This window comes from Triticum aestivum, chromosome 2B (genome assembly GCF_018294505.1).
Source record: "Triticum aestivum cultivar Chinese Spring chromosome 2B, IWGSC CS RefSeq v2.1, whole genome shotgun sequence".
In the NCBI taxonomy this organism is placed as follows: Eukaryota; Viridiplantae; Streptophyta; class Magnoliopsida; order Poales; family Poaceae; genus Triticum; species Triticum aestivum.
In genome coordinates this window covers 586,903,106-586,928,275 of record NC_057798.1, presented here as the reverse complement: position 1 = coordinate 586,928,275, position 25,170 = coordinate 586,903,106, and positions in this window count along the sequence as shown.

Sequence of the window (25,170 nt, the reverse complement as noted above, 5' to 3'; positions counted from 1 at the left end):
AACAAATCAGCAAGTGGCTTGGTGTGCTAGGAAACCCATATAGAATGGAGGCGGCCAACCTGCAAACCATAGAGTACTTCACACATGTGCATGACCAACTTGGGGCGATTCCATAAAAGCAAAAACAATCTTTCTCAGATCCACGGCGGCAACTTACATCAAGTGCACGTGAATTAGAGGAAGTCTCTTCTTCATCTTGGCATATGCTTCATGCACGGAACATGAAGATAATGCTTATAGAAGTTTCCAATACTAGCTGGATGTTCAACACGAATCATGGAGGGGATAAGGATGTTGTCGATAGGCTCAACAACAATTCATCTAGGTTTCCATATGAATAGAACTCCACAATTATATGAACAAGGTGATAGCACTGGTCAGACCAAAGGATGTAATGGTGTATGCCCGAGGGATCAACCACGAGTAAGACAACATTATGAATATCGTTGGTTCTGATTTGATTTGAGGATAGCCCACACTCAAATCAAAGTTTTGGCAAGACAATAGGTCCAACAACTGATCACGAGGATCAATCGATGAAGATATCATCTTTCTTCAACACACATACAAGATATCTCTTAAAATGAACTAAATCGGACAAGCTTCCATCTTCCAACTCTCCAAGTTGTTGTTTAGCTTAACCAACTAGCTCAGGGGTACCCAACATAGATTCTTGGAGAAGGGGTGGTTACAAGGAACCAACTTGATCACGAACTCAACATAGCGGTCAGGTGACAACCTGGTAATACTTCCGAGAAGATATACGGAAAATCACGAACCACCGATATGATACTAAGCTCGAGGACAATCTTGCTTTTCAGGGCAAGACGATATGCTCAAATGAGCGAGGACTTGACAAAATCCTAACTCATCAATCAAAGAGTGCACCAGGAAATAAGGACTAGGTAGCACAATCTATCTTAGAATGATGATTCAATAACCAACATGCTAAGAATGAGAATATTGTCCATTTACTACCAAGCAACTAGTTGCTAGGGGTATTGATTTCACACATCATAGTTCATCCGTCGGCATTCCGGTTGCAACAACACGGAAGTCGAGAAATGAATAATGATGGTGAGAAGTATCACTGCACCAAGAATTCATAAGATGATGTGTAATTCCTATGACTTTCTTGACATAAAGAGGGTAATACTTCAGGGTAGAACAGAACAAAAACTGGATTAGTATTTGATCTGCGGAGTATGACTACTTTGACCCAATCCTAGATATGGATGAGGTACTGGAGTTCATTTCTCCTAGTCATTCTGGGATAGAATGGCTTGACGGAACACAAGTATAATAGGCATCGACGAACGAAGACACGTATACTCTTGACTATCAATTGATAGACGAAGGTCAGAAAACAACTAAAAAGAGCAACTCAAAGGAACATATAATTTTCTGAGTTGTGGATGCATAGATTAGTATGTCGAGCAAAGCTCAACATTTCTTCTGGATAACCCATGCAGAAAAGGTAGGACTGGCAGGGTCACAATATAGAATGGAGAACTCATCGAGATCACTCTGGTTGTGATCCTTGGTTCAAAGAACTTCTACCATAAGTGGTTCATACTATTTGGAAGAAGGAAATACCACGAGCCTCGAGGACTAATGCAAAGGTTACTAATAACCTAAAGGAACGAGCAAAAACTATCAACATGAAGCAAGTAGGGTGAATCTTGGTTCAAAACCCAGGAGTAGAATACCTACTAACTAAATGGCATCATGGGATGCTTTCGAGAATAAAGGCCAGAATCATCATACTGGGATCACAAAACATGGCTAGACTACTAGATGATCCCCAAAGACACCTAGGGTCATAATAAAAACTCCAACATATATGTCGAGGCAATAGAGTACCTCAACTCAACAATTTGTGTGATTAATCTGTCCCAAAGGAACATCAGGAACAGGAGGAAGGGATTTTGCAAATGCATCAGACTATTTAGAAACCTGGGATGACTCGGACAGCATAACGACTGTAAATGCTCAAAAATATTTGAGACAAGCTAGAAAAATGGTGGCATAACCACTTGATCATCATAATATCAAGGTTTTTGAGATCAACAGTTAACATACGGAAGTAGTAGGAACTGAACTAAGACTTAAATCCAACAATCTTATAAGTCTAAGGATTAGTAACACGTGATCCTGATAGAAAGAAGAGAAAGCCTAGTTCCTTAACCCCGTAGGAAAGATAAGATGACTCAGATCAAAAGGGCATAAGGTATAAGGAGTAAAAAGAGCCTTACGTTCCATCCCACAATCAATTCCCTTATATAAATAAAGAATTTCTAGAATCAACTTCGACCAGTTTGGCTTGATAATCCTACAGGCAGTCAAGCTCTGATACCAAAGCTCTCAGGACCCCGACTCAATGCCACATCGACCTAGCATGTAACACCTCATATCACTTTGCGGCCTCACGCACGGTATTCCCACGGGTGTCGCCTTACCTTTGCCCGGGACCGTTTGCGCCTTTTGGCACACGTATATGATAGTGTCGCTAGCATCCATATGATAAGGAGCCCGGGCTGACCTGGCTAGTCGTAAACCCAAAGTGGCACAAACTTACAAGGACAGGCATACATGACCCAACAACGAACGTGTCTGTCATCAGCGAGTGAATCCAGGCTGTAGCACTGGGCTAGCAGGACTCCGGTGAACCGGGCTGTAGCAGGCTAACAGGACTCCGGAATTCATCGCGTGACATTTCCCCGAAGAAGGACACATGCCGGCTAGCCTAAGTGTTCCGGAGCAGTAGCAAGCTACCATGTCTCAGTGGAAACACTAGGAGACATTTCCCGGTAAGAGAGGCTACTAAGGATAAACAACTAGATAGTCAGATCCCACACATACCAAGCATTTCAATATCATACACACAATATGCTCGATATGTGCAAATACAACATGGCATCACAACATGACTCTATGACTCAAGCATTTTATTCAATAGGCTCCGAGGAGCGAGATATTACAATCATGGGTCTCATGACCCAACATTCAGAGCAAACAAGTCAAGCACAAGCGGAAGATTAACATGTCTGAGTACAGACATCTACAAAAGAAAAAGGCTGAGAAGCCTGACTGTCTATCAGATCCTGCCGAGGGCACAAGATCGTAGCTGAGGTAACAAGCTAAACGTCGAAGTCCACGCAGTACTACTAGCGAGACTGAAGTCTCTCTGCAAAAACATAAATTAAGCAACGTGAGTACAAATGTACCCAGCAAGACTTACATCAGATCTAGCTACATATGCATCATTATCAACAAGGGGATGGTGGGGTTTAACTGCAGCAAGCCAGCTTTGACTCGGTGGCTATCCTAAACTACGACTGCGAGTAACTCTTTTGAGGTGGCGCACACGAGTCCACATATTCACCATATCAATACACCACTATGGATCCGCTCCCGTCTCCCTACGAGAACGCCATCCATAGCACTCACGCTTATCTTGCGTATTTTAGAGTATCCACTTTCACTTATCTATGAACTATACAGGCAACCCAGAAGTCCTTTACCGTGGACACGGCTATTCGAATAGATCATATTACCCCTGCAGGGGTGTACTTCTTCACACACGCTCTCACCACTTACCGCCGTTTACACGACATGTACTCGGCAACCTTCAAGCGGAAGCCCAGCGAGGGTGTCGTCCACGACCTGACTAACCACACAAGTCTCTCGTCCAGGTTTATCGCCTATTCGGGTTCCATCCGCAAGGAGATCCGGCCGGGGTGTCGCTCACGGCCCCAAACGATGTGTGCAGGGTTCCCAAGCCCACCATCCGGGTTCCACTTGGTACACCAGGCCACTGTGCCTAGTCTGTCCCAAGGCCACCTGTACCGGGTGCCACTTGGTAGACTACTAACACTACCTACAAACACCAAAAACTAGTTGCAACTCCTGGACAGAGATCAAGTTAATTAATAAGTCGAGAGAGCTTGGAGTGCCCAGAGACCAATGTGTGGTAGTAACTGATCATGGATCACAAACACAGAACTCAGTTCCTGAGGACGGCTGCAATGAGACAACCCACCATGTACTCTTACATGGCCTCTCACCGCTACCTTTACCAAATCGTGTTCACACACTTAGCTCTCAACAGTAGGACATGTTCACACACCTCTGATTCATCCCCGATGAATTAGACCTGACTCAACTCTAAGCAGTAGCAGGCATGACAAACAAGCATGAATGAGTAGGCACATCAGGGCTCAAACAACTCCTACTCATGCTAGTGGGTTTCATCTATTTACTGTGGCAATGACAGGTCATGCAGAGGATAAAGGGGTTCAGCTACCGCAGCAAGTAACAGATGAATCGTTGTTGTCCTAATGCAGTAAAAGAGAGCAGGAGCGAGAGAGTGGGATTGTATCGGAATGAACAAGGGGGTTTTGCTTGCCTGGCACTTCTGAAGATAATAGTAGTTCTTCATCGGTGTCATCGAACTCATCGTCGGAACCACGTCTATCGAGAGGGGACAAACACCGGCAAACAAGGAAGAACACAATCAATGCAATGCACAATATGATGCATGAATGTGACATGGCAATATGTTGTGGTTTGAGCTAATGCAACTAGCAACAAGTTAAATGAAGTTGGTTTGAATCAAAGATTCAAATTCAAACTCCATATGTGATTTATTACATGCCATTTAATTGAATTGTCCTAAACAGTAGTCATAAGTTGTTCTAACATGCATGAAAATGGTACAGATGGATAGATTGGATTTTTCTGATCATTTTTCATATATAAATTATTTAATTTGGAGTTACGGTTGAATTTCTATGAATTTTAGAAGTTTATACTATTTTCTGGAATTTTCTGATTTATTTTAAATCCAGAAAATCATTTAATGCGTCAGCATGACATCACCCTGACGTCATCAGGTCAACAGGGCAGGTTCAGGTCAAACCTGACCAGTGGGGTCCACTGGTCAGTGACTGGGGCTGATTAGTGTCGCTGACATGTGGACCCAGTCAACGGCCACGTCAGCTGGGCCAATTCTGACGCGTGGGGCCAGTCAACATGTGACGTGGCCAGGTCAAACTGACCTGTGGGGCCCGTAGGGTTAGTGTAACCTAAACAGGAGCTAAGCAGGGTTAGTTAAGCAGTGGGGCCCATCTGTCAGTGTCTCTAAGCTTAATTAGTGGGGCTGTTAGTGGCTAATGATGGGCCACGTCGACATCGCCGGAGTTCGGCCGACGACGACCAAAACCGACGACGGAGGCTTGCCGAGATGGCTGCTCCGGCGCCCATTCGACGCGTGGAGGGGTTCTACAGGGAGCTCGAGCTCGTGCGCATCCAATGGAGCAAGCCAGAGGAGCTGGGGTTAGCTGTGGCATCGGCAGCAGCGAGGGAGGCGGCGGCCGGAGTTCGGCCAACGGCGGGTTAGGCGAAGCAGGGCACTAGGGCAGGCGTTGGTGCGTGCTACGTGCTCCTGGTGAGGTGTGGAGCACGGTGGTGTGCCCGGCTTCGAGCCACAGTGGCTCTGGCCACGACGGCGACGAGGCACGGCGGCGGCGAGCTTCGGCCGTGGTGGAAGACAGAGCTAGGGGACGGGAATGGAGGGAGTGAGCAAAGAGGAGACAGCAGGAGCTCACAGGGAGAACGATGAGGTGGTCAGCGAGCTCGGGGGCGTCTTCGGTGCTGCGAATCAAGCGGCGGCGATCGCCGGCCGTGGCGATGAAGATGGCGGTGATGGCGTGGCTTCAGGGTACCCGGCGTCGCGTGCGTCGTGGTATAGCTTCCCGGATCCCAGGCGGAGCTCGTGGCCTAACTGGCTGGGCGTGGGGATGCTGGTGGCTCCGGTGGTGCTCGTCAGCGGTCTCGTGTGCGTCCGGGGATGAGCGAGGGAGAGAAACGGAGGAGGGAGAGGGGATGCAGCGGGTGAGGGAGAAAAGCGAGGGGACACGGGGCGTCGTCGTGGCGTTGCTAGGAGGGGCCGGGGAAGCAGGAGGTGGCCGGGGTGGCATCGGCGCTCGCCACCGAGCTGCTTCGGGGCGAGGGGGAGGAAGACGACAGAGAGGAGGAGGTGGGCTGGGCCGGCCAGCTCAGATGGGCCGCCAGGTGGGCTAGAACGCCAGGTAAGTTACAGGTGAGTTTCTGTTCTTTTATTGTTTTTCTGTTCCTGTTTTTTTTAAATCTTTTGCCACTGTTTTGAATTTAAAACAATTCAAACAATGCCAAAAACACCTCTGAATATTTTTATTTTGCTAGATGGACTTTTCCAAAAGCTCATAAAATATTTCAGGGGTATTTGAAATTATATTCTAATTATATGAATATAATTCCAATTCAAATAGCTAATGATTTAAATTCAAAATCCCAAGATTAAGTCCTTAAAAATGTTCAATATCTTGGTTGGGACCAGAACCCTTGCCAAAATTATCAAACATTTAAGAAGAGCATTTTGGAACAATGAATGAGATTTTAAGGTTTTTGCCCTTCTTTTATTTAAGTTTTTGAGGCTTACAAATTTCCTCAGTTCAAGTTTCAAAAAATTTAAACATGGTGCAAACACTAGGCAGCACCAGAAGCTAGGGATGTGACAAAATAGTTGCCCCATCTAGTGTTTAATAGTAGTTTGTATTGTGTCTAATTATCCGAACCTTGCCTGTTATCGACCCCTCTGGGGCTAGTACTCTATTTGAATCCGTCTATGGGAACTGCTGCTACTTTTGTGTGCCCGTGAATCATGTGAAAACCATCGTAATTGTTGCCGAAACAGATGCGTTCTCACTAGTTTTTTCATGAATATGGCATGGTAAGACATAAGTTGTCATGGTTTATCATACGAGCAGTGTGTGTTTTGATGAAATAGAGCACTCGTTCGAGAACTGTGCGCCGACGTATACATAAGTACTTGTAAACATTGTTGGTGCTACCCCACTTGTAAGCAGTTGTGCAAAACACGGCACACTGGCTCAGCTCGCTTCAACACTAGGCTATCGACTAGCTAACAATCAACAATCTGTTGTCTGACATATAAGCAACTATGTATCTTGTTACAGTGGTTCATGCAGTTAATTGAGGCCACAATGTAATAAATTCCAAACGTTCACACACTAGTCCAGCTCTCATGTGGAACACTCACATTAAACTCGTCTTCATAAAAAACTTGAAAAGCATAAGTTAAGCAATTTTATACATCTCAATGATTCATAGAACATAACAAACATATATTAGTTCACAGCAAAAGACAAAGTTGTGAGAAGATTTACAAATCAGGAAAACACAAGCAAGGCTTCTCTGAGCAAAGGGCCTCCCGGCAGGATTAAATTTCCTGGAGTTCACTCTGGTTTTTTCTTGTTGCCACCATCCAGGGTTAGGTTCTCTCATTCCAGAATAACCAATTATAATACAGGTCTCAGCTGGAATGCTGAACTGAACCATGCAGTGTACTGACCAGTTGAAATGCTCGTGCATTCCACTAAATTTAAGCGCCGTTATTTGCAAAAATAAGCAGACCACAATGCCTCTTGTCCGCGCACCTGTCCAAAAAACCACCGTGCAGCCGTGCCAGCTAGTCCTCGGTCCGTGGATGAACTGGTAGAAAGTGCATTCTGGACTAGGATGCAGTTGTTTTTGCTCGTCCCTGCACTGCAATCAGGAAGTAAAACGTATGAATCAACTTATTTTAGATTGCGTTGGTCATTCTACCTTAGTTACTACCAATGTAGGAATACCTTGAAGACTGGAGGTTAGACGACGGCAATGAGGGATAGCCATCTCATTTTGCGCAGTTTTACTAAAACTGAGGTGTGTGCTTTTGATTGCGCGGATAGAAATGATACAGAGACAGACATCCCAAAATGATATGGAGACAGACATCCCTGTTTGCGCAAATATGAAATACAGTTATTTAAACAGTGATAGATATTTGCAGTGGCGTATGATTAACAGCAGCATCTATTGTGTCATAATTGGCACTAGATTGACAGTATGAAGAGTCCTTAAGTAAGTAGCATCACATCACATCAACAATGCCACTAGATTAACATGCAGAACAATAGCATTAGTATTACTGTCATGAGAGTAGCACATGGTCAGTAAATGTGCAATCAAATTTGTGCAGTTCCACTGGGATGAAGCAATGCTAGCGGTGTGAGAGTTAAGTGTAACTTCAAAAACACAATTCATGGGAAATAAAGCAAGACGGAAGCACTTCATAAAATGGTGGTGGCTTTGCTTCAATTTATCGACGGCACTAGACCATTACTTATAGTGACATTAGGTGGCATTGCTTAATGCTTCATGTGATTTTACATTAACGGTAGCGATATGGGAGTAGGGACAGCAGGGGCATAAAGTGGTGAGGCAGATGTGGCTGCCGAGAGCGGCAAACACTCAGGCAGCATGTCTGCATTTGTCCCATTTTTTATCTCCTCGGTGACATTTTCCTATGTGAGCATAGGCAATCTAGACATGCTCATTCTCATTTGCGTTGTCCCCCAACAACCGTCACTTCCTTTCCTTTTTCAACCAAGAGATAGGTCCACTTGCCCCCACCCTTCGCCATCCACCATGCTTTCTTCGTCTTTTCAACCAAGAGACCGGTTGGGTAGCCAGTATCTACTACTTTCCCCCGTTTCCTCTTAGAACCAAGTCCTAGATTCTTGCTACAGCTTTCCCACTTTCTTCCCTGTTTGAACCAACTCTTAGAGTTGACTGTATGAACTAGCTTTACCTCTAATAATAGTAAAAGTCTAGGTGGCTTTGGAACAGCGGACGGAAGTAGAAAAAGATCCACACGAAGGGAGCTGGGGCAGTAGAGCAAGGCAGGTTTCGAAGGAATATATACCTGAGGGTCGTCGGCATGTGGCAAAGATGACGTCGGGAGGCCGCGTATTGGCCACAATATCGTAGGGAGGAAGAAGGGGCGGGAGGCACTCCCGAGCTGGCGCTCTCTCAGAGAGAATGGCACGGCCGCCGATCGGGACGCGCGGGCAGCCGTTGGTCTCCTCCCTCGCCGCCGACGACAGTGTGAACGATGCACCTACACCCCTGCCCCAATCGAGGTTGTCTGGCCGGATTTGTGACCACCGTGAGCTGCGAGAGTGTGTGGCCACCTATGTCTTGCTTAGATCTTGAGAGCATGAGAGAGTGAATAGAGGAACCCTAGTAAAGCAAGCGCTAAGGCTCCTGCATATATATATGTAGTGAAGTGATTTTTTTGTACCAGCTTCAAAAAATGCGCTCCTACGTGTACCAGTGAGTGGGTGTGAGAGAACTAGTGCATGCGTGCACCACTTCTCTTCGTGAGAGTACAATATTCTATGCCCAAAGAACGTTCGCCGCAAGAGTAATAGTATAAGTGTGTGACGTGTGAGCTAAAATAAAATGTGCGCGACGTCTTTTGTTTTTTTAGAAGTTCTGAGGGTAGGGTGTGAAGAGCACATATGTGCGTGACGTCTACCTACAGATAGACGGTGGGTGCGACGTGCGAGTCTGCGAAAGGACTCGGGAGAGTCGTGACTCGTGAGGGTGCGTGTGCGTGAGAGGGAGGGGGCACGTATCAATGCAATGCATGTGTCCATATATAACTATCCGACAAACATTCGCCACAAGCCTTTTCCTGACGAACGCCGTAAGAACTGTTAGATCGACATCCGACAGTGTTAGTTTTGCCATGTCATTTAACAGAACAGACACTCCTACACACAAATCTTCCACATGAGTGTTATCACTGCCGTATGCTCCCTCCATTCTGAAATGCAGTGCATATAGCTTTATTGAAAATTCGAACCACGCAAACTTTTACTGAGTTTTTGTGTACCAAATTACACATGTAGAATACCCTGTATATATCATTTCATTCATCTTCCAGAGGTAACTATAAAGATGGGGGAGGAGTCTACAAAATAAGACCATCGTATCACCCGCATCAATTTCAACCATCCTTTGGTGTCGAGGAATATCATAGGAACTCTATATGACATGATTTTTATAGGATTTTTTCCTTCAGAGCCAATTGGTTCATAGGAATAGATTCATATACTCCACATTTCAAAGGAAATAAACATGATATCATTTCTATAGCTTTAGAGCCAGTTAGTTCAAATGAATGGATTCCTAGACTCCCTTAATTTCAAAGGAAAATAAACATTAGCGTATATTCAATAGAAAAGTTCCTATGATCTGAACCAAATTACATCTTTTCTAATCCCTCCTCATAGGAATTGAGATACATGTCATCTCTAGATTCAATAGAAAAGTTCCTATGATGTGAACCAAATGACATTTCTTTTCCAATCCCTACTCATAGGAATTGAGATGCTCCATGTCATCTCTTTCCCTACAACTTCCATGTATACATCTTCTATTCCTAAATAGATAGTACAACCCACTAGTAGCTTTTTTTCCAAAACATGCAACTATGGCACAAGAACTATATAGTGTGCCAATAACTTTGAAAGATGGTTGCTGGATGAAGCTAATCTGACAGTGCAGAGATGGCGAATCCGAGCACTACTGGCCGTTGGATATCATCAACATTCCACCAGATCTGCCACATGTACAATTTAGAAGACTCCATGGTTGAACTTAAGCATAATGCACAAACCTCAAAACACAAGCACTTCTCCTTTGTTCTAGAATCTTCTGTATCATAATTGTTTTTTTTAATGAATTTCCATTATTTGTTTTTTACTTTATGCTTTACAATGCACAACCCCATGAATCTTAACATTTTTATAAAACTAATTGATTTTGAATGAGATGAACTATAAGAACTAAACGAACATCTACATAATGCATATATGACTCAAAGCTTTACATGCGATAGTGTGTATTTATTCATAATTTGGTTTCAAAATCTCATGCGTTCAATGCATCATTGCCTTTCGGTCGAACCTACGTCCACAATTTTGTGTACGTACTGTATCTCCAATGGTCCCCGAACCCATAATGCTGCCACGTTCCCGTAAAACCAAGCGGCCCACACATGCGTCGACTCGAACCCGTTTACTGGGACGTGGCCCCTCATGCCGTAGTACTCCTACAAACCCTATCGCCGCACTCATCATCGGTTTTCTTCAAGAGGACGAGGGAGAAGCCGATTTGTAGTGGAGGCACTTTCAAAAAAAAGGATATGTAGTGGAGACCCCTACCCAAGGGTGCCCTAGGTAGTTGCCGCACGCATCATTGTTTTCTCTTTTCTTTATGCTCTTGCGCCCTAGAGTGAAATGATGGTTGCTTCGTCCATCTAGCTTAATGTGAGAAAGGTGGGGCTTTGTGATTTGACCCCTCGTCGCTCATTTTCTACTACTGTGGCGCTACGACCGGGGTGCCTCCAGTTCCAACTGTTGCTCTGAACTGTAATTTGGTGCATAGCACGTGGAACAAGACGGTGGATGAGCCACATGTCGGCCAAAGGGGTCTTGTTAAGTGTGTCGCCATTTCGTGTGCGGAATTACCCTGCTTGAGTTGCTACGCCAACACGAGATTTGCAGCCTAGCACTTGGTTTTGCTCCTTGGTGAATCCCGACTATATTGATCTAAAAAGATACGTGCTGAACTACCCTCTCCGTCTCCGTTTTTTATTTTTAGGCATCTCGGTTTATAGGGCGTGCACATAGTTCTAGGTCATCCATTTGACTAACTAACTATGAGTTACTATGTCACAAAAAGTACTACAATATCATTGGATTCTTAAGCGGATGTAGTTGTATTTAAAAGTCAAGGGCGGGGCTTTTCCTGCGCGGTAGGTGTCGGTGTCAAAACCGGCGGATCTCGGGTAGGGGGTTCCGAACTGTGCGTCTAAGGCTAATGGTAACAGGAGACTGGGGACACGATGTTTACCCAAGTTTGGGCCCTCTCGATGGAGGTAATACCGTACTTCCTGCTTGATTGATCTTGATGATATGAGTATTACAATAGTTGATCTACCACGAGATCAAAGAGGCTAATCCCTAGAAGCTATCCTATGGTATGATTGTTATTTGTCCTACGGACTAAACCCTCCGGTTTATATAGACACCGGAGGGGGCTAGGGTTACACAAGGTCGGTTTACAGAGAAGGAGATCTATATCCGAATCGCCAAGCTTGCCTTCCACGCCAAGGAGAGTCCCATCCGGACATGGGACGAAGTCTTCTATCTTGTATCTTCATAGTCAAACAGTCCGGCCAAAGTACATAGTCCGGCTGTCCGGATACCCCCTTTTCCAGGACTCCCTCAGTAGCCCCTAAACCAGGCTTCAATGACGATGAGTCCGGCGCGTAGATTGTCTTCAGCATCGCGAGGCGGGTTCCATCTCCGAATACTCCAAAATAAATTCCGAACATAAGGACCGTGTCCGGCTCTGCAAGATAAATTCCATATACCACCGTAGAGAGAATAATAACCCATGAATCTAATTTGCTGACAACTCTTTGTAGTGTGACATCACGCCATGGCTCGGTAATTATTCAAACTGTTTTCTACAACCTGCTCCCGCACACATCGCGAGGCGGTTTATTTGGCACGTCTTGTCAAAGCAGAGATCATGTCCCCTTATCACGGGATCTCCATCAATACGGGTATGGGTAACCCAACCAGCGCCATTAATCGAGGCACTTGGAAAAATAAGAGATTTCGAGAGGCGAGAGGGGAGTCGCACATTATACATCGCCTTTATAAAGGGGCAGAGATCTCCCATTCACCCACGCCTTCTTCCTCCTTTGCTCATCCGCTCTCGCACCCTCAAGCTCCAGCGCCCAAGTTCTCACCTTCTCCGTAGGACCGCAGCATGTCCGGAGCGGGGAGCAAGTGGATGGCCTCCTCTGTCACAGAGGAGAACATTACCAAGCTTTGGGAGGCCGCATACCTGGCCAAGAGTATCGCGCACAGGCTTCCGGCAGAGGGACAGATTACCCCCACTCCGAAGTCTCGGGAGAGAGTAGTATTTCTCCCTCACTTCATCCGCGGACTAGGATTTCCACTCCACCCATTTGTCCGCGGACTTATGTACTACTACGGGCTAGATTTTTACAATCTAGCACCGAATTTTGTCCTCAACATCTCGGCGTTCACCGTCGTGTGCGAGGCCTTCCTCCGCATCAAGCTTCACTTTGGCCTGTGGTTGAAAATCTTCTGCGTGAAGCCAAAGATCGTGAGTGGCCAACAAGCAGAGTGCGGAGGTGCCATGGTGGGCAAAATGCCCAATGTTACATGGCTTGATGGCTCCTTCGTGGACACCATAAAGGGGTGGCAATCGGGGTGGTTCTACATCACCGAGCCGCACGACGCCAACAGGGTGGCGGCCCCCAAATTCAGATCCGGAATCCCCATGCGGCTCACTTCCTGGGAGAAGAAGGGCTTGGCCTGGGGCGAACCCACGGAGCTGACCGGACTCGAGACCTGCATCAGAAGTATGAGGGACCAGAAGATCAAGCTTGCCAATGTGGTCCAGGTCATGCTCGTTCGCCGGATTCTCCCATGTCAAAGGCGGGCATTTGATATGTGAGAGTTTGACCCGGCCTAACACCAGATGCTGCTAGAGCTCTTCGACACAACGCACAAAGAAATCTGGAAGGTGCTGTTCAAGACCGGCGAAGTTCCTCCTCCCTTTTCCGAGGACCGGGGGCTCAGCACAAGGCGCCTTTCCAGTCCGGTAAGTCCTTTGACTATTTAAGAGATGTTCCCTTAGTACATTCGGGGGAAGATTTTTAAGTCACCTTGCTGACCAAACAGGATTGGGTGGATATGGTGGAGCAGATTGACTGTACGGCTCCATTGCCTGAGGACCCAGTAGACGCACTCCTAGCGGAGATGCTGGTTCCGACGCCTTACAAGGTGCCGGAGAAAAAGGTCGAAAAGAAGGCTACAGGGACCCGGAAGGGTCTTCGGCACGAAGCCGCACCCGATGCCTCGCCAGAAGAGGACGAGGCGCACTCCTCCCACGAAGGGGGGAGAGGAAGAGGAAGGGCGCCTCAATTGAGGGGGACGAAGGGTCCAATAAGATGGCCGCGGGGACCAGAAAAGATCCCCGGTGTAGGGCCGTGATAGAGTCATCATCCGAAGATGACGAGAAAGATTCCCCCCTGATGACAGGGGGAAACAGAAGAAATGCCTCCTCCCCGTACTATGGAGGAGAAGAAAAGGAAGGCCGCCCCGTCGGGGAAGGCCGGGATGCCGAATAAGGGAAAGGCGTCCCTTCCAGATCACTCCACTACCGCCGCTTACAGCGACGAGGAGTGGTTGCCCAGGGGCAAACCCCAGGCGAGGTCGTAAGTATCTGCGCTCCATAATATTTTCTGTGCGACTTTGACCTCATGGTTTGTAATGACGCCGAGCATGTATATGCAGTCCGGCCGGGTCCGATCACGAGGAGTCTCTTAACGAGTCGGAGATGAATTCACTCCCGACGGCAACCTCCCCACGTCCTGTGGATGACTCCGAGGTGTTGTCCCGGAGGATGCCAGAGCAGGAGGCGATGGTTCCGGAGACGCCCCAACGCAAAATCTCGGGCGCTGGACACATGGGGGTGAGAACCCCATGGATTATGCTGATGGGAGCCACAGCAAGTCTCGCTCCCAGCCGGTTACTGCGCCGGAGCCTACAAAGGTTCTGGATTCCAGGAAGCAGTCCCTCGCGAAGGAGGGCGAGCCGGCCGTGCCGATGACCTCCACCCAGCCGGAGGCATCGGATAATTTGTTGGAAGTGCTTCGAGGCGCTTCCATCGAGGATGAACACCGTACGCTTATGGGTACGGTGATTGAGAAGGTTCAGTCCGCCAAGAGCGGATTGACCGAAGCCTGCACCAGCCTGCTAACAGGCTTTGAGGTGAAAAAGTGTGAGGAACTATCACCCGATAGACAGTATCCCCTAATACTCCGATTGGTGTTCGGAAAGAAAAGCCAAACAGAGGGTCAACTAAAAAACCGCAGGAAGCTAATAATATGTGTCTGTATGAATCAAATAGGCACTACTGCTTACTACTGCTGCGTGCATGGCTGAGGTTGCCGGACTCAAGCGCGAACTGGGGCAGGCCGAAGAAGAGCTCGGCCTCGTGAAGAAGCAGCTCAAGGAGAACAAAGGTAAGTGAAACCCCGTCCATATGTCGTATAGAAGATAAAAAGTTGGTGATGCTAATAAAAAGCATCATGGCTTTTGATAGGGACCGCGACTGAAGTGGCGGCCCTGAAGGAAGCGCTATCCGCGACCGAAGCTAAGGCAGATACGGAGCGCACCGAGTGAGAGAAGAAAGATGCTCGGGTGGGAGAGGTACAGCAGGAGCTCCAGGAGCTCGGCAAGAAGTTCAACTCCCTGGAGCATGACTACAAGACGCAAGCGTCTGAGCTTGCAAAGGCCCTCCAAAGCGTGGCCGACGCCAAGGCCGAAGCCCAAAAGGCCCTCAAGGAAATCCAGGCGGCCAAGAAGATAGCGGAGGTTAAGGCATTCTTTATGCAAAGCAAGCATGTGGAGGAGTCATTTCTTTTACTTACACGAATCCGGAGCTCTCCAGGGGCATTTGCAGATCTGCAACGCAGCATTTCGGATGTCGCGGAGTTCTATCGTGCTAAAGAGGGGAGCTCTACGGAGAAGCTGTTCTGGTCCCAATATACTGGGGCCAAACACCCGATGCCTCTGAGTGACCAACTAAAATAGCTAGTCGAACTCCACAATGCGGCCGAACAGGCCATGAGGGACCTCATAGTCCGGATGTGGCCTGGCGAGCCCCTGCCCGGCAGCTACTTTGGCCTGGTGAAGCGGATGGTGCATGCCTGTCCACGGCTAGAAGTTATCAAGCAGTCCGTATGTATTGAGGGTGCTCGATGGGCCTTTGCCCGCGCGAAGATGCATTGGGCCAAACTGGATGCTGAGAAGCTCGTGAAGGATGGACCCCCGAAGGGTAAGGAGCATCGCTACCCCGAAAAGTATTATAATGGCGTTATGAAAGGCGCTCGTCTTGTGGCGAATGAATGTCCTAAGAACATTATTTTCGAGTAAATGTACTCATGTCGTCTGTGTAGTATGAGGACAAGTTTGATTGCTCTATATAATGCTTTGTTTGATTTAAAATATTACCTTCTCTGCGGCCGTTTATCAAAATCTGAAAGTAGGCCAGTCGTCGGCTTCCGCCCCCTTGTAACTAGTACTGGGGTGTTCATGGAAAACCTAAACACTCTTTTTCCAAATTCTTGGTCCTTTAAGGAGGTGTTTAGCGCAGCGAACCAGGAAATCAGACTATTCGGCTTTATAACTCTCACTTGGCCATAGAAGTATATAATTTTAAATTTCCGCAAAGCCCCTAGTATTCGGAAAGCCGAACTGGGGCGTTATACACGCCTAAATCGGACAAGGCCGATTCCTCGCCTTAAGCGGAAAAAATCTTTAGGGATTTTAGTACCTCGCGAACAGCGACCAACTCTCGCTGCATCATGATGGTCAGTTTTCGGCTTTCTCTACTGAGGTGCTCGTCCGGAAGAACCGGGAAACAATCGCAGTAGTTCTCCCTGCGCTACCTTAGCCGATATAACGGAACATAAGGTACCAAAACAAGGGAGCCGGGCTAACCCAACTATTGACCCAAGACATGATTTGGAGCTGATGCATATAGTGCTATAAGCTTGGGTGCCGCACTGTTGAAAGTTGTCGGCGTTCTGGGAACGGGGGTCCCCAGACTTGCCTGCCTGCGGCCCGCGGCGTGGCTCAAGGGGCGGCCCAGCATGGCCCATCTTCATCAGCACGAGCTCAAGACCCTCGCGAGGGGCCAAGCCTCGCGGGGTGGATGACAAGGAGCCTCCTCAGGCACGGCCTCGTCAGGCTGGCTCGCGAGGAGGCGGAGAGATCAAGGCGGGGTACCTCACGAGGTGCCCATGACGCAAGCCATGACGACCAAGGGCGCCAGGCGGGCGCCAGCCCGCGCAGTGTCCTTCTTTCCTCTTTGGTTCAAAGGGAGCAAGCGCAGGCGAGAGCATCAAGCAAAGGCATCCATTTCGGTGCAACAAGACCAAGACTAGCAGATCGGCAGGATGGAGGTCATCGTGGAGCCCAAGACGGCGTCACCACTAGAGCCTTTGGCAGGTGAGGACCAACTTTAGTCAGGATAAGTGTACTAGATGTTCCCCTTCAAAATGGCCAATTGTTGGCGCCCTTCCCGCTTAATATTTGGGAAGAGGCCCAGGGCCTTTGCCTATAAGTAGGACTAGCCACCACAAGGTGTAGGCATCTAGTCATCACCAGGAAACCAGGAGAGAGAGCAACTGAACTCCCCAAGTAGTTCATCGCACCAGCCAAGAGCAGACCCTCGCGAGGTTGTTCTTCCTTGTACTGTTCATCATCAGCCCAAGGGGCAATCCACCACACCACACACTGGAGTAGGGTATTACACCACAATGGTGGCCTGAACCAGTATAAACTCTGTGTCTCTTGTGTTGTTCCATTGATTTCCTAGATCATAGCGAGGCGGTGAGGTGCAGGTAGGTAGAGGGCGAAATCTCCGCCCGCACCCCAGTGTTCGAATCTAGAGGGTCTGCCGGAACCTGAAATCCGACATTTGGCGCGCCAGGTAGGGGTGCACCAGAATCCATCTTCTGCCTCTTTGCGCCCCGTCGCATCATCATCATCATGTCCGGCGACCAGGCAGGCAACCCTGATCCTTGGGCGGCCTGGCCCGCCCATGCAGAACCGCTCGCCCCGGTCAACCCCACGCCCCAAGCAGCTCGTGGTCCGCAGGGTGCTGCAGGCCGCGAGCGGCGCGGACAGGCGGCGGTAGCTCTCACGACGCGGCAGGCGCAATCGGCAGCGAGGGCCTCCCACCACGCTGCGGCCACGGTGCTGTACACCCGACGGGAGCAGGCGAACTCGAGGGTCGCGCTCACCGTGGCCCGAGAGCTGCTACAGTGCAGGCTACTAGAAGGCGGTCACGACATGCTGCTAGAGCGGGTGGCAGTGCTCCTGGGCTTCACCGCCTCGGGGGCTCCCCCCTTCTGCACCCAACTCCCACCTTAGGTCCAGGGTGGCCCACATGGGGGCTCCGTGCACGCCCGTGCGGCCCCAAGCGGACTCCAAGGCCACCCCAACGCTGGCCAGGTCGTCAGCCCCGGGCCGGCAGCGGTGCTGCCTCCGCCCCTGGCCATTGAAGAAGGACTCGCCACGACCCGCGGCCCCAGTGGGCCGCCACGCTGTCACGCCCAGGCGGGCACATCAAGCAGAACTGCATGGCATGCAGAGCGCTACGGCGCGGCCTTCGGGATGGCGACCCCAGAGAAGTACGTGCCCCACATGATGGACCAAGGGTGCACACACGAGGATGAACAAGGCTCGCTCCTCGGCCCAAGCTGGGGGGACGAGACGCTAGAAGATGAACTCTTCCAAGAGCCCCGAGAAGGCCCCGTCGGCTACGCTAGAAACAACGAGTATCAGGAACCACTAATTCCTCAGGAGCAGGCATACGCCAACCATGGATCGCGGGAGGTGCAGGTCACGACAACGGGCGGCTGCCCCACTCCTGCAGCTTCCTACCCCTCAGGAGGAGGGCGCCGGGGGCTGCAGGAGAGGGGCCAAGATCCGACATCACCACCGCGGCGTTCGGAGCAAGGCGTCCTCAGGAGGTAGGCCCTCTGCTGGGGAGGTGCCCTAGAGCCTACCCCTGGCAGAGGACCTGTGGTCGTCGGGGGAACCGCTGGCGACCGCTCTACCCCATCGGCTGCGTCCTGGTTTCCGGTCGTCGTCGGTGGCACTAGAGTGCGGTGCAAGGTGGGGCCCTCGTCTGGCGATATGAAGCAAGGCCGGTACCTGTGAAGAAGGCCCAGTGCCTGTGAAGCTCGCCGCCCCGTGACACCCTCACGTAATAATGAGTGGGGATGTACACGCCCTGGAGTCTCAGGGGTGCCGGCCTCAGGCCCTGGGGCTCCCTCCCACGCCCAGTGGCAGCACTTAGCTCCGCGCTGGTGAGAAGACGTCCAAGACTAGACTAGGTGTCGGACGCGGCCTTTTTTCTGCTTTCATTGCTTTTCCCTCCTTGGTTGTCGTTTTCCCCCATTGAATTTAAGTTGGATTTGAGCTCGAAGATTTGTGTGTGTTCGGGGAAGGGGTGTTTAGTCTCGTTCGAGCAATCTCTCGCGTTCTGGTTACCGCTTTGCCTCAGCTGCCTCCCCTCGTGAGCCCCTCGCGAGCCGGGCCAGGCCTAGCTTGCGTGCAGCCCAGACTGTCGTCGCCGCACCCTCTCAGGAGGTTTTCATTACAGGTTCGGTGGGCTCGTTCAGGGGACGCTCGAAACACCACAGCCCTCCGCAGGCTGACTCGACGCCCACGTGGGTCGAAGGTAAACAAGCCAACCAGCTCGTCGCAAAGTCAGCCGCTTGGTGCAGGTGTACGAGTGATATTGCATCTACTGATACGCTGAATACGAGTTTTTACATGAGGGGCTCCCCCTCCCAAAATGCTCTTACAACCCTCAGGGCAGGGCCCGAACTCTATCTGCGTAGGGTAAGGAAGCAGGGACAACATGCGGTCAGTCAGATAAGTCCCCCAATGCATCCTCGGGAGCGCCTCCTGAATCATTGCTGGCGTCGCTGGCCTCGCCGTCGTCCTCCGCGTCGCCGGCAGTGGCGACAGGGTCGTTCACCAGGTCACCTTCATCAGCAGCCACGACCGTGTTGTCATTATCAGAAGCGAAGGCCCTGACAAGAGCATCCACGTCCTCCACCCAGCATGCCGGGTCGCCCCGGACGGCCTGGGGTACTGGAGCGATGGCGGCGTCAAAGTCGAAGTTGGGGAACATGTTCTAAAGGTGGCTGAAGACACGAGAGAAGGCGCGTCTGAGCAGGGCGCGGCTCCTCTCCTCCACCAGCCTGTTGGCACCGACCGACCGTGCCTCCAGTTGCGTCACCACGTTGGTGAAGAACTGAAGATTGCCAGCATAGTTGACTGTGTGGGGCTGGTCAATAGCCGCCTCGCAGATGTTACCCAGGGCCGCGTTGGCTCTCTCCCGGAGCCTGGTGAGCATAGGTCCATGCTCGTGCTCCAGAATCCGCCGCTGGCGTATCTCGTCCTTGTTCTGCCGCGCAACGGCCTCAGCCTCATCCACCCGCTGGCGGACAAGAAGCACCTCGGCGCGGGAGGTAGTCAGTTCCTCCTGCGCTACGTCAAGGGCAGCCCAAGAAGCGTCGGCCTGCCGAGTCGCTTACTCCAGCTTGACCCTCAGGGCGGCGGTCCTGCCTTCAGCCTTGACCCGGATCAACCCCAGCCTCTCCTCAAACTCGCGCTCATGGTTCAAGCGGACCGTCGTTGCCCCGCGTTCAACCTCTTCCAGGACTCGGGCCTCGCACGTAGCAATGTCATCCTACGCCTGTGTCACCAGGCGCTCTCTCGTCTCCAGACGTTCAAGATCACGTGCGCGCTCAGCACCTTCCAGCGTTAGTGCCTCCTCACGCCTCAGGAGCTCTGCCTGGTTGACCGAAGCCACCTTCATCGACGCAAGGGCCATCTCCCGCACTCCACTTGCTACTCCAGGGAGTGGCACCGGGCCAAGAGTTCCTGCACCCACTCCTCCGACGCCTCGCGCCGTCGGTCAGCCTCTTGGGCCTCCTCGATGGCCTGGGAACGGGCATCCCGAGAGGCTGCCAGCAACGCCTCGGCCTCCTCATTGTCGAGGTCACGCTGGTAGCGCGCAAGGGCAATGGCCGCCTCCATCTTGCGCCTCTCTTAAGCCAGGCGCAGGCCCTCAGCCTCAAGGCACGCGTCTTCATCATCAAGCTCTTCACCAAGCTGGCTCACCGTGTCAGCCGCCCTCCGGAGAAACCCTTGGCGAAGAACTCGACGCCTCCGGGCGCGCTCGAGCACGTCTTCTGCGTCATCATCCGCCCCAAGTAAGCACCATGGGCCACGAATCAGCACTCCCCCTCTGGGCAGGGGGCTGGCGCCCTCGTGATGGCCGGGCACGCCTCGCCAGAAGCCAGCCCCTCCCCAAGTGAAGAGCGCAGGGCCAACCTCAGCCAATCGCCATCCATGACCAGACGCGAGGCCCAAGCCAGGCCAGCTATGCCCCGAGAAGGCTCGCGAAGGAGGGTCGCGAACCGCGCAGGGCCGTGATGCACCACAGGATGGCTCACCTCTTCGGCCGACCTCAACGCAAGGGCTCTGCTGGAACTCGGGGCGCTCGAAGGCGGTGGAGAGGGCGGAGCCTGGGGGATGGCTCCTCAGTCATCTCCGTGAGCTCGGCAGGAAGGGCCCTGCAGAGCAAGGATCATCCAAAGCAACGGGAGGATCAGGAGCTAGGAAAGGGGAAGGCTTACTCATCAATGGCGAAATACTTCTGGCGCTTCCGGAGGGCCTCGAAGTCCATGCAGAAGCGACCCAGGAGTTGAGCGCAGGGGTCAGCCTGCGACGAGGAAGAAGCGTCAAGATGCCCGGCGTCTGGTGCGTCGTCCTGATGCACGCCGCCAGTTGCCCCACCAAGAAGGACAGCTGGGGCCCCAGGGGCCTCAACCACAGGCGCCGTGGGTAGCGGCTTAGCGCCCCCATCCGCAGCAGTACGGGCCTCAGGAGCCGCCCCCTCCGGAGTGCCGCCTGGCATCGTCACTCCGGCGGGGCCCCCTCAGCCTCTGGTGGCCCATGCCTCCCTGCTCCGCCACTCGAGGAAGGACCACCGTGGGCGACTGGGAGGGCACTCACCATCACTGGGTTCTCGTGAGGACCCCTGAGGCCGGCAGGGCGCAGCCCCCATTCGTCAAAGCCGGGCATCTGCTTCACAAAGTCGCCCCTATTCAAGAAAAGATACAGCAAAGCCCCCCATGCGAGATGCTACCGGGAGAAGGGTCCCCAGTCAAGACCAAGAGCACCTTCCTCAGTGCTTCGGGCATCAGGTCCTCCTCCTAGAGCCTCATGCGATCTTCACGCCCGCTGAAGGACCACATCCGGCGGGAGTGGCGCTGGAGAGGAGCAATGCGGCATAGCAGGAACTCCTTCACTACCTTGGGCGCTGTCACACCAAGCGCCCTCAAGAGCGTGAAGCGATGCCAGACGAAGATGAGCCGGGGGATCGTGAGCGTCTCCTGGCCCCAGCCTGAATTGGGGACAGCATGCGACTTTGGCTCCGAAAGCAGGGGCTGGGCACCCCTACGTCCACGTACAGCCACCGCTCGCGAAACCCAGGTGCGGACAGGGGAAGGCTGAAATCAATCCCTGAAGCTGTTGTTTCTGGTGCGGCAATGAAGCTCACGCACCCTGAGCATTGGGTGGGATCGACGAGGCGCAGAGAGAAGAAGTGGCGCAGCAAGGCAACCGAAGGAGGGATGCCCATCATCGCCTCACAGACAAAGGCGAAGACAGCAAGAAGAGTAATGGATTCAGGACCCAAATGCATCATATGGATCTGGTAATGGGAAAGCACAGCGTTGAAGAAATCAGAGAAGGGGGGAACCAGTCCCGCCCACAGGGCTTCGGCAAAGTACCGGACCTCGGTGACCACCCTGTCGATGGAGAAGTGGGATGCGGGCCAGGCTGTCGTCCTCCCGCACTTGTTGAAGATGGTAGCCAGAGCAGAGCTGACCTTGCCCAAGCCTTCTCGGTTGAGTATGATCGACTGATCGACAGCGGGGGCCGCCGGTGACGGCGAGCGAGGCGGAGGCATCGGTTTCTTCCCTTTTCCCTTCTTCGGCGGAGCCATGGCGACGGGAAGAGGGAGGATTCGGGATTGGATTGAAAGCAGGGACTGGAGATCGAGAGGAGGAAGAGCAGGGGACGGTCGAGCGGCGAAAATAGGAAAGACTGTGTGCAACCACGGGTCCGCCTAGCTGGGCGCAAAATGAGGAGGCGTGGAGAAGCAGGGCCACCCACGTCCAATCAACCGCCACACGGCGCCAAAGGCCATAGGCTGTTAGGGCCCGCGGCGCTTCGTACTTACCCCTTCGCTTCTCTACTCAGCCAAGTCTAGGCGCGCCTTGGGCCCGGGGGCTACTGTCGGCGTTCTGGGAACGAGGGTCCCCAGACTTGCCTGCTTGTGGCCCGCGGCGTGGCTCAAGGGGCGGCCCAGCATGGCCCATCTTCATCAGCACGAGCTCAAGACCCTCGCGAGGGGCCAAGCCTCGCGGGGTGGACGACAAGGAGCCTCCTCAGGCACGGCCTCATCAGGCTGGCTCACGAGGAGGCAGAGAGATCAAGGCAGGGTACCTCACGAGGTGCCCATGACGCAAGCCATGACGACCAAGGGCACCAGGCGGGCGCCAGCCCGCGCAGTGTCCTTCTTTCCTCTTTGGTGCAAAGGGAGCAAGCGCAGGCGAGAGCATCAAGCAAAGGCGTCCATTTCGGTGCAACAAGACCAAGACCAGCAGAGCGGCAGGATGGAGGTCATCGTGGAGCCCAAGCCGGCGTCACCACTAGAGCCTTTGGCAGGTGAGGACCAACTTTAGTCAGGATAAGTGTAGTAGATGTTCCCCTTTAAAATGGCCAATTGTTGGTGCCCTTCCAGCTTAATATTTGGGAAGAGGCCCAGGGCCTTTGCCTATAAGTAGGACTAGCCACCACAAGGTGGAGGCATCTGGTCATCACCAGGAAACCACGAGAGAGAGCAGCTGAACTCCCCAAGTAGTTCATCGCACCAGCCAAGAGCAGACCCTCGCGAGGCTGTTCTTCCTTGTACTGTTCATCATCAGCCCAAGGGGCAATCCACCACACCACACACTGGAGTAGGGTATTACACCACAATGGTGGCCTGAACCAGTATAAACTCTGTGTCTCTTGTGGTGTTCCTTTGATTGTCTAGATCATAGCGAGGCGGTGAGGTGCAGGTAGGTAGAGGGCGAAATCTCCGTGTGCACCCCAGTGTTCGAATCTAGAGGGTCTGCAGGAACCCGAAATCCGACAAAAGTGTTCGGACTTTTCTTTTCATTTTATGGGGATCGATAAGAAGCCCCTGGCAAACTGAGCGTACCAAGATGTACGGATGCAATATTGAATAAATATTCAATGAAAAATATGAAGATAGTAATAAGAAGCTGACACTGTGTACTACTTCCAATTTATTTGGACAATAGGACAAGGCGTAGGTGTACAATTAATGCATTAAGCAGAAAGAAATAGGACTATTTGACATGTCCTATCTGAGGGTAGGCTACATGCGGGTATGTAAGGACAGGTATAACGATCATTGAAGGAGACCACCTGATTATTCCCTTGTGTGCAATGCCTCTTGCCTCCTTGGTGTGCCTTCTATGATGAGTCCGGTTATCCGTCCTCTCTGAAGGGGCTGCCCGAAAGTGGGGTCCTGAAAAAAGAAAAAATAGTATGCAGGCCTCATGGTGGCTAAACCGCACTCTGGCCGCATTGTCGTCTCGCCTCCACCTATGCCCATGGTATTTTGAGCGCGTAGTTGTGTACGTGTGGCACGAACACTGCTTGAATGGGGCTGGGGTGGAGGCCGGGTTGCTAATCGAGCTCCTGGCATGCCTAACGGTCCTGTTGCAGGGTACTCAGGACTCGCTTGACGGTGTTCGGGGATGTCGTTGCCGAATTGGCTATTTATCGGAGGAGGCTGCTTTGTACTTCTGCCGCGAGGGCCGCAGTATGCTCTTCTGTACGGAGGGAGCGGTCTGTATTTCCATTGACTATTATGACCCCGCGAGGTCCTGGCATCTTGAGCTTGAGGTATGCATAGTGTGGTACCGCATTGAAACGAGCGAACGTGGTTCGTCCAAGTAGTCCATGGTAGCCACTACGGAAAGGGATAATATCAAAGATTAACTCCTCGCTTCGGAAGTTATCCGAAGATCCGAAGACCACTTCCAGTGTTATTGAGCCTGTGCAGCGGGCCTCTACCCCTAGAATGACACCTTTCAAGGTGGTTTTGGTGGGTTTGATCCGCGACGGATCGATGCCCATTTTGCGCACTGTATCCTAATAAAGCAGGTTCAGGCTACTGCCACCGTCCATGAGGACTTGCGTGAGGTGGAATCCGTCGATGACTGGGTCAAGGACCAATGCGGCTGAGCTGCCGTGACGGATGCTAGTGGGATGGTCCCTACGATCAAAGGTGATGGGGCAGGATGACCATGGGTTGAATTTTGGGGCGACGGGCTCCATCGCATAGACGTCCCTAAGTGCACGCTTTCGCTCCCGTTTGGGGATGTGAGTGGCATAGATCATATTCACCGTTTTTACCTAGGGAGGAAATTTCTTATGACCTCCAGTGTTCGGACTCCGGGGCTCCTCGTCATCATCACTGTGCAGCCCCTTGTCC